Consider the following 8,408-nt stretch of genomic DNA (forward strand, 5'->3'; position numbering starts at 1 on the left):
GGTTTCTTTGCTGATATAGGATCGTGCTGCCAGTATTAATAATTTAGTGTGCAGGAAGTTTCTGTGCATCCAAAATTGTGACTGGATGGTAAACACAAAAAGAGGGCAAGATAACAGAAACAGATACCTAAAATTTCATTAAAGCTAGTAACTTTTTGATTTCAGTTGGATTACAATGTTTGACAGATGTGTGTCACTGCCAAAGCAGTGCGATTGCTAACCATGAGGGTATAATACAGAAACTGAAGCAAAGACTACAGATACTCTGACTGACTGCCAGTCGATGGTGTGAGTCTACATGTGCACATGACTTTACTACTGTGTTAAAAATGTCAAAGGTGCAAAACCGAAATAACATAACCATTTTTGTTGCTTATGCTCATGCAGATATGGAGCAGAATAAAACCACAAACACCAAAGATGGCGATAAACGAAGATTCAAACATCACCAACCCAGCAGAGCGAATCCATGTTGATAAGTTAGTCTGCACGGTCAAAGTAAATACATACATTGTCCTGCAAGAGACATGCAGAAATAAATGGTGCACAAGAGGGAACTAGTTAATCTATCACTCTACCCATTAACTCACTGTAAAAGCATGCACATCAGGAAATAGACACATTAAAATTGAAAGTACAGTTACGCTCTTGTAAACACTCTTTGCTTATTCATAAATGTAAATATTCTGTTTGTTAAGCAGTTAGTGGGATGTATATGTACAGAACTGATCTCCAATGACAAACCCACCATGGGGCCCAAAGAGTGTATAAAAGTTGATACAACCTCCGACCCTAAAGTCAATGTGAAAGTGCCAGGAGTGACCAGTTGAGGCGACTCTTCTGGTTGCAAAATGAAGTCAGTTTGTATACAAATCTGTCACGAACCTCCTTATGATCTCAGTAAACACTCTCCTAATGAGTTCATGATCTCAATTACCAATTTAACTCAACATGAGGCTCTATTTGTACATTATGCTGTAGGTTGTAGCTACCCTGTAAAGAACGGGTCATGTCCGTATCAGCACGCAGTGTCTTCAGTTTCTCATCCAGATCCAACTCTTTACTTGTTCACTATTTAGTTGTACACAAAATGCTAAGGAGCCGCTTGCTTAGTTTTTCTTTACTTTCAACTTTCTTCTTCACAAGGGGTCGCCATAGAAGAAGCGCCATGTGTTTTTACACCAGCTTCCCCACCTGATGCAATCTCCAGGAATTAGGTGAATGTGTTAACCATCACACTATTGGGCTCTCTTTATTTCGGTAAGGTTTGTAAAAAAAAAAGAACAGATTAGCTACGCATTTGCAACAATATTGATACAAACAGTGCCATCCTCAAGTATCACGGGTGCAGATAGGCAGGCACACAGCCCCTCCCCTCACTAGCAGCTGAACACATGAACAATTCACAGCACTAAACAGCTCTTTCTGGGGTACTTCGAAAGGTCAGTAAAGCTCTGTTTCAAAAACACTTGGGTATTTTACTGTAACTTGGCTGTTGCACAGGTTAACACCAGCTGTTTAACCATTAGCAATTACCCAATAGCCACATTAGCCATCTGTTAGTATTATACAAAACTGACTAGCAGCTATGTATAATAATAAAACAATAATGTAAATGTTGGAGACAGGCAGCAATCAAACCTCAACACTCCTACCTATCAGTAACGTCTACAGACAGCATTAATTTACCAAAAACAAAAAATGTTTGTGTTGAAAATATGTTACGTTTCTTTTGAAGTCCAGAAAAATCTACCAGCTAGAATTTAGCATCTAGACAGAAACAGCAGCAGCCTACTTTACCAACTCTATTTGAGTACCGTAACGTCAACAAAAAACATGGTGCCAAGTCACAAGAAACACAGCACTACCTCAAACCAGATAAAAAATATTCTCACACTTTACACTTAACGTTACTATATATTATTTTTTCATTACATCAGACAACTAAAAAGTGTGCTATGATGTTACTGGGGGTTTTTTTGTTTACGACCTTAATTTTTTGTTCTCAGTTTACCCTGTTATCATCTTGAAAACAGTACTGAGAATCAAGTGTTTTCCTGTTTTCCTGTGAAGGAAAGCTTTTGTTACAGAAAAAGCTATTGTTTAGTGGACTATTGTTATTCTGTCTGCAGAGAAAGTGGCAGAGAAAGCTACATGTTCATGGTAAATTACTAGGATGGTAATAAACAATGACCAGATCGGTTTCCTTTTTAAATATAACCCTAAAACACCTCATTTATGTGAAATAACAATATCATATTTTTTGTTAACTTGAAAACTGGTATCATGACTGGTCCACCATATACAGTACTGTTTGTCTCGCGCTCAGATCTGATTATTTCTAAGTTATCAAACTTTTATCCACAAAGATATCTGCAAAGTTACATTATTGCCATTATATACATATCGATAAATGACCAATATCGCTAATCTCGGAAGTATGTGATGTAACATTGAAGATCCCGTGCACTTACGTCAGACCACAATGTCGCCTGCGGTTCTCGTTTTGAGGACATCTGTTTACAAAATCACAATGTGTGTGATGACTTCATTGAAAGATCAAGAAGAAATCCCCCTTCACTTTAACGCTAGTCAAGAGTTGGGGGGTAAATCACTAATGCTATATCCTCTGAGGTGATGGAAACACGGTTGTGTGTGTGTGTGTGTGGCTGTGTGTGTGTGTGCTGATCTCGCTCACATGGCATAACAACTGACAGCGACGACCACAGGTGACAGACAGACAGCGGGGGGATTATTTAGTCTGCAGCACCTGTGTTTACTGCCATCACTCATTCAGCTCACGTCAGTAGTCCGCTGGAGTAATAGCTGCGTATTAACACACCGTAGGACGTGTCTGCGGACTGTCATGTATGGGGTACACCCCAAAAGTGCCGCTATTAGAGCGCACACTTCAATGAACAAATTGTAAAAGTCTCAGGTCTAGTAGAGAAAAAACTGATGTCGTGGCTATAGACAAAAAACCGCGTATTTCTATGTAACTGAACCCCGGTGTTTATAAACTTCGACTGGCACCGTGTAGCAGTCAACGTTTGACTTTCAATGCGCTTTGCTTACCTTTTGGGACCAGGCCGTTAGATCCACTCAGACTAGATACCCAACTTCTCGAGCCTGGTGATGTGGTGCGGTGTTGGCGGAGTTGCCCTTCTCCACGACACCGCAACTTTTTAACAGCTACGCGTCCCACAGCCTCGGAGCTGTGCGCCGAGTCATTATTTCCTAGAAGAGCTGTGTGGTTTTGTTTGCGAAAGGCATTAAAACATGTTGACACGCAAGAAGCGGTCCGGCTGTGGTCCTCTGCGGGTGTCGATGTAATCAGCTGTCATCACATTAGCCACGAGAAGAGCCGAGCTGGTCTGCGCCTCTCCTCTCCATGCTTACACACTTTCAACGCCACCCACTTTTCCCGAACAGACCCGCGGCTGGCTCGGCTGATGCCTGACTGAAAAGATTTGAGCACCCTGGCTACTTTTACTCTAGCTTTATATGAAGTTTTTCAAAAGTAGTGTTAGAAGAGTATGTATGTGTGCACTGTTATTTATTCAAAAATGAATAGATTAGTATATACGTGATAACTACTGGGGCCTGTTTCAGTGCAGAAGCCCATTAGCTTACGTTATGCTATCGCATACACATCTTGATATTTTTACTCCTAAAATCAGCTAAAGTAGCTTGGCATGACTCATATTTCAAATATTTATAATTTAGCAGCCCCTAGGTTAATCCACTGTATAAAGCAACCTTAGAAGCTTGGCTTAAAATGGCGCTTTTAGGCCAAGTTTCTTGTGATTGGTTACTCTTCCAAAACAGAAGGTTTAAACAGTACATGGGTGCAGCTGGTTATTCGCTGTCTTTGACATCATATAGGAGAAAAAAATTGCAGGAAACTCAATGTTTGAGGAGCCTGAATATTCTAACTTCATGATCCGAAATTTGGGGCCTTTTTATCATTTGCATCCAGTATTGTATTTTATTACTCTCTATATGTCTCTAGATCACTGAAAATTACTTCGACCTGGGCCATTTTTACATATGACACATTATTATTAGACAAGAACAGAGAGCATCCAGTTTTGTTCTGTTTTTTCAGTTATCAGTCAACTGGCTGATTACAGTTTTTCAAATGTAATCCACTAGAGTGGCTCTCTAAATTTTAAAATCTTTAATTCTGTTTAATTTCAGGGTCTTCTTGGACTAGCATAGTCAATATTTTTGTAAACCATGTATCCAAACGTTAGAATTTGCTGCTTAACCTAGTCATTTTAATCAGCTTTAATAATACAGTCACATGTTGCTTGTAGAAGCCCTTTGAGAGACAGAACAAACCCGTTTACAAGCAGGGAATAAATATATACCAATGCTTTCTCGGTTCTTCAGTCTCATTTCACCACAGGTCAGCACTCGTTTGTACTGTGACGTTGACCCAAACCAAAAAAAAAAAGTGTTCACAGCAGTTTTAGGAAGTAACATCATCCCCAAGTTTGGAACTTGTGAGTTTCCGTCTTTCTTTATTTGGTGACCACACAAGTCATTTGACTGAAATTAATCCTGACTGTTGAGATTTTTTTCTTTAATGTGGTAAGTGTTTTGGGACTAGAAGTAAATGTAAAGAAGAAGAATTTAGTTTAATACAGCTTTCTGACACCCAGCAGGAAGGTGTCACTAGTATCCTCTTATGTGGCTGTCTTCTCAAACTGCAGCTCTTTCATTTGGAGTCATTAGGACGCTGAAATCTTTTTTTAGAGACAGAAAATCATAGTGGCCGCATGAGCAATTATATGTTGGGTAGATCTTTTCGCAGCCATGGTGTTGTGGTGTGAAATCAGTTTTTGCTGCCTCTGCAGTAATAACAGCTTCCTCATATGTGATCTTGTATATGCAGAACAATGGGAGGAAACAGTCAGTTGGATGCTTTAGCTTTGAGCAGAGGACACGGAAAAGGAAAAGATACAGGACCGGACACACTGTCGCCTACATTGAAATGGACTTAAACCAGCATAAACAGAAATGCTTACAGTTTTTGTTTATGCTGGTTTATTAAAAAGCACTATCACTGTGTTGGAACCCCTTTTGTGATCAGCATTGCTTTCATTTTTCATGGCAAAGATTCAACAAAATGTTTTGGAAAATTCTTCAGAGATTTTGGTTCATATTGATGTGATAGCATCACACGGTTGCTGTATGTGTGTCGGCTGCACATCCATGATGTGAATCTCCCATACACCACATCCCAAATGTGCTCTTTTGGCCTGAGATCTGGTGAGTACGCTGAACTCACTTTCTTCTTGCCATATTTTGTTTCTTGTCTTATTCAAGAAACCAGTTTGATCATACAGGAATGGACATCATCATCAACAATACTCAGGTGGACTGTGTTGTTTAAACAATGCTCATTTGGTGCTAATGGATCCAAAGCATACCAGAAAAATATCCCCAACACCATTACACCACTACCAGCAGCCTAAACTGTTGATACAAGACAGGATGGATCCATGCTTCCATGATGTTTACCTCAAGAATCATCACGTCAGACCAACTGTGGTGAGAAAATTTGCATCTTATCCTCATTGTCCTGTTCTTAGCCCACAGGAGTGGATGCCTATAGTTTTCTGCTGCTGTAGGCCATCTGGCCTTCTGCAAACCTTCTTTTGTAATGACTTGTAATTTGAGTTACTGTTGCCTTTCTATCAGGTCAAAGCAGTCTGGCCATAGTCCTCTGACATTAAATTAAATTCAACTTTTTAAAATCCAGTTTTATTTATATAATGCCAAATCCCAACAACAGTTGCCTCAAGGCACTTTATATTGTAAGGTAAAGACCCTATGATAAGACAAAGAAAATGGAGAAAAACAAAGAAAACCCCTATGACCCCCAGGAGCAAGTGCTTTGGTGACAGTGGGAAGAAAAAACTCCCTTTTAACAGGAAGAAACCTCCAGCAGAACCAGGCTCAGGGAGGGGCAGCCATCTGCTGCGACCAGTTGGGGGTGAGCAGATGAAAATAGGACAAAGGCATGCTGTGGAAGAGAGCCAGAGATGAATAATAACTAATAAGTTAATGCAGAGAAGTGTATACAGACATAGTGAGTAAAAAAGGTGACTGAAGAAGAAACACTCAATGCATCATGGGAATGCAGCAGCCTACACCTATCGCAGCATAACTAAGGAAGGACAGGGTCACCTGATCCAACCATAACTATATGCAAGCCTAATCTTAAAGAGTGTCTGTCTGCTGAATCCAAACTAGAAGCTGATTCCACAAAAGATGGCCTGAAAGCTGAAGGCTCTGCCTCCCATTGTACTTTTAAACACTCTCGGAACCACAAGTAAGCCTGCAGTCTGAAAGTGAAGAGCTCTAATGGGGTGATACCGTACTATCATGTCATTAAGATAAGATAGCATCTGACTATTCAAGACCTTGTATGTGAGGAACAGGATTTTAAATTAAATTCTGAATTTAACAGGAAGCCAATATGAGAGAAAAGCTTTCTGTCTTTTAATCTCTGTCAGTACTCTGTTAAATCACCTTTCAGCTGGTTGTGCTATCTACATGTATAAATGCACAGAGTTGCTGCCATGTGATTAGCTGATGGATTGACTGTCTCCATCATCCTGACTCATTGAATGTGGATAAATCAGTGTGGGAGATGCCTGGACTGCTGGTGGGCTTCATTGACGCCACATTTAACCAGTCTACACAAGTGCAACCCCATGTGCACGCACACAAATGCATACTACAGCTGGGAACACTCCAGATCATTAACCACTTATGAATCGCCAGCTTTGTTTCTTTTCACAGTAGCCACTTTCATCCAAGGGCAAAATGTGGGTCTATTGTTGTCTTTCAATATTTTCCTGCCAGTTAAGCGTCACTACAATGGTTTGTGTGAAGAGAATACACTGGCTGTCACACAATCATCCGATTGTGTTGCCTCTGAGAAACATGAGCTATGGTGGTTGACTGGCCAAAAGAAAAGTTATTGTAGTTACCAGACTGATCCCTGAACTGATGGCAGTAAGGATGAATTAATGACTATTATGATTCAATTTTACCATAACAAAAGCTTTAATGTCACATGATAACGTCACATGATAATCTCAAGCAGGCAATAGTCATTTTTTGACTTCAGGATTATTGTGCAGTCGTGTGATGCCAGCACCATTTCATTTTTCTCTCTTCAGAAAATAAAAAGGGGAAATATCTGTTTTTTATTAAAACAATTAAAACAAAGAACAGAAGAGATCAGAAGTTAAACACAAAGAAACACACGGATATGTGCGATTCTCTGTGCATTATCACTTACAAAATTTGTTGCTGAATTACAGTAATCTACTGTTTTTACTTTGTATTTAACTATTTATGGATTTCCTCATGTGTTTCTGTGGAAAGTCGGGGTCATAAATTCACAGAATGCCTGGTGAAGTACGCTTTCCCTCTTTCCTGTTTGTCAGAGAGAGGCTGTTGTGCTTGTTATGGAAATGACACAGAAAGGCAGATATCTGGAGCAGATAGATACACACACACACACACACACACACACACACACACACACACACACACTGAAAAGGTCAATTGTTAACAGCAAAAAAGAATTGAAGGTGAATTTTAGGCCCGCATAATAGATCCAGAGAAGCTGTCGAACCATAAATCATAAATCATACATAGTTTCACTTTAGTTTCAACCTGCCTGAGGGAAACCTGTTGAAAGAGCAGGTTTGAGACTCCAGTTTGAAAAACACGTTTAGAGGTTTGTTCTCTGGTCAACAAAACATATCATAAAATTACACAACAATTTTTTGCCTACAAAATGTTATCATGAAATATGATGTCAGTGACGTTTATGTTTCCACCTAACGGGATCCTTTGCTGCCATCTGCAGGAAGTCGAGGCTCAGTCTTGTGACTTTAGCTTGTTGTGTATCATTTGTTTGAAGCACCACACTGATCAGCAGTTTGTTCATGTGTCTCAAATAGACAAACTTCAGTGAGTTATTATAGGACCAAATAAATAACAACAAGTCAGCACTATGATATGGCTCTACAACTATCAAAAACTAGTGTCTGAGAGCATCCTGCTGCCATACAAAAGGAAATTGTAACAACATTACATCACAGACATCTCAAATGTACTTATAACAGTGTTGTAATCTGTATGAAGATAAAACCCAAACATCTAAGCCACTAACTCTAAAGTGAGGGGATTTAACTTTTTGCCACGGTCCACATAAAGGCAGGAATAATTTTAGGTTATTCTTATTATTAAATTATTCTGAGGGACCATCATTACCCTGTAAGGAAACATTACTGTGCTGAGGGGATCGGTGTCTTTTAATGATAACAAATGGTGGGAACAAATGATGGGAACGAGGGCTCCCTGAATGAAGTTTGAAC

General features: G+C 39.7%; 1 protein-coding gene across 3 annotated transcripts in view; it reads right to left on the reverse strand.

The window, feature by feature from the left end:
- dnmbp (dynamin binding protein) overlaps window positions 1–3,429 on the reverse strand; it is a 48,728-nt gene extending 45,299 nt beyond the window's left edge. For 2 of the 3 annotated variants that reach the window (XM_026163116.1, XM_026163113.1), the window contains exon 1: window positions 3,076–3,429. The gene's annotated coding sequence lies outside the window, so the exon portion shown is untranslated. The remainder of the gene's footprint in view (window positions 1–3,075) is intronic. The other variant, XM_026163114.1, reaches the window with a different exon arrangement.
- Between the last annotated feature and the right edge of the window lie 4,979 nt (window positions 3,430–8,408).

This window comes from Astatotilapia calliptera, chromosome 3 (assembly GCF_900246225.1).
Source record: "Astatotilapia calliptera chromosome 3, fAstCal1.2, whole genome shotgun sequence".
Classification (NCBI taxonomy): domain Eukaryota; kingdom Metazoa; phylum Chordata; class Actinopteri; order Cichliformes; family Cichlidae; genus Astatotilapia; species Astatotilapia calliptera.